Source organism: Triticum aestivum, chromosome 1A (genome assembly GCF_018294505.1).
Source record: "Triticum aestivum cultivar Chinese Spring chromosome 1A, IWGSC CS RefSeq v2.1, whole genome shotgun sequence".
Classification (NCBI taxonomy): domain Eukaryota; kingdom Viridiplantae; phylum Streptophyta; class Magnoliopsida; order Poales; family Poaceae; genus Triticum; species Triticum aestivum.
The window spans coordinates 481,427,034-481,429,391 of record NC_057794.1 but is presented as its reverse complement, the minus strand read 5'-3'; positions in this window follow the sequence as shown (position 1 = coordinate 481,429,391).

Here is a 2,358-nt window from a genome sequence, read left to right as displayed (position 1 = left end):
TTCATGAGAGGTGTAAAATTAAGGAGTTTGTTCTCTATTCATGAAGTGTCATAAATATTGGCGATAAAAATATTTTTTGGCATAACTTACTTTTCAATTTTTCCCTTTCAAACAACTATATTATCCGTGAGTTCAACATGATAAACTCAATTATATTTAAATATCATTTTGTTAGATTTTATACTTTATAAAAAAATAAAGTAGACACAAATACTTTGTATTGATTTAAAACAAAAATAAATGAAATTTTGAGTAGCTATTTGAATTTTAAATACCACATGCTAGTTAATTACAAATATTTGAATTTATCGATAACTAACAATGAACATGTTAATTCTGGAAGGAAAAAGATATTTAAATTTGAGTTCAAAACACATATATTTGACAATATAATTAATAGTTAATTTTATATTTTATGTCTTAGTTGACTACAAGGACCAGTGAAAGCTCATTTATCAACTATTTGACTCTTTGCCGAAAGTGTTGTATATCCACACTTATTTTTATCCCACAAAAAATAATAATAAATTTACTCTCGTTCTAATACATGTCCAAAAGAACAATATTTTATTTTCATAATTTGTCATTAAACATTTTATTTTAAATAACACTGATATCTATTTATCCATTTTGATTAATTCAATTATATTCAAATTCATACTTGTTAGATTCTCGCATAAAATAAATCAAAATTTCCAACTTTTTTGTTTCTCTAATATTTAGATTCGTAATTTTTTTAAATTCTGAGCATGCAAACATGTGCCTAACTACTATTACTCCATCTTATCCATAAATAAGTGTTCTGGTTTTCGGTAAATTTGAACTAGAACCGCGACGCTTATTATGAACCGGAGGGAGTATTAAATATGCCCATACGTCATGGTGTAAACCTAATTGTACTTAGGTGCAAAATTATTTAATCTTTGGTGTGTTTAAGGGAAGTGTTTTGTTACAACAGAATTATCCAAAAATCTAAGCAAACCAAAGCATCATATTAATAAAAAGTTTAACCATGCTCCCTTAATGTATTATGGTGCATTGTATGTGTCTTTTGTCCATTGTATATTGAAATATCTATTGAACTTGGTAGAGCATTCTTCACTGTATTAATCAAAGAAATAAGCCAATATATGGGGATCTTCTACATGAGAAAAACTTTTAACAAAATAGAGAATTCTAGATTACATTAACAAACAGTTTGTTCTCTTTGTTTTTGCGAGAACAAACAGTTTGTTCACGAAACCCCTCATCTTCTCTTGCTTGTTGGCAGCGGTCGTTTATTGGTCTTTTTTTAGAAATCATACCATCCGTAACATGAATGATATTCAGAATTCAAAGGAGCAGAATCCTTTTTGTGTACATTTGATCATTATAAATTGTTACTATCTATTTTTTTATGCACATGACACATTTTCTCCCAAAGGGCATCTTGTAACTGATGTTTATTAAGGAAAAATGGCAATTAATACAATGAAAAGATAACAACACATAAACAGCCAGAAAAATAAAATAAAAATATGACCGAAATCACACTAGTCGTCTTGTTTCTTTGATTGTACGCCACATACCGGAGCTTGAAAATTGCACCAAACCGACAGTTTAGGAAAGGGACACTGACAAACACCATCATCATATAGAAAATTAAGTAAAACGTTTGTAATTCTTTGAAGGTCTAGCATTATTGGGCATTACCCCATCTAGTGCAGACTTGCAATCCTTCACCATCTGTCTAGAGAGTTGGAGGAACTAGATCATGCTGCAAAACAAATCAAAAGAAGAAGTCAAAGCTGCCGCACCAAAAGTCAGCCAATTTTGATTTACACAACAACTATCCAGATGCGAACAGAGCCAACAAATCTGGGCACGCCTATCCTCATGGGACCTTAGTCAGCGCCGGATCAGACATCGTCGAGATAGGGAGAGGCTGAAGAGACCTTATTTCAACACGCCATCATCAGGACCACCTCACTGATGCTGCTGACGCGAGGGTACCAAAACATAAGGGGAAGAATGATCTACTAAAACTGAGGAAAACAAGAGGCGCCATCCCCACAAGGCCGCAACACAATCGTTACGACACGCCCACAAAGGGCACCTTCGGCCGATCTAGCTACCTACAAGACCCACACATGCCATCGAGGATAGAAACACTGCCAAGGCCGTCCACAAATGTCATTGCTATTACTTCTCCCCGAGCAAGTGACTCCAACTTCAGTGCGAATAGCCAACAAGGAATCCCCGACCACGACGAGCAAACGAGAGCCATGTCAGCCACGCCGATAAGCTTGCAAATGTCACAGTAGAAGAAACAATGAGGAACGTACAAATGGTCGAGGGCGCTATTGAGGGCCAGGCGGA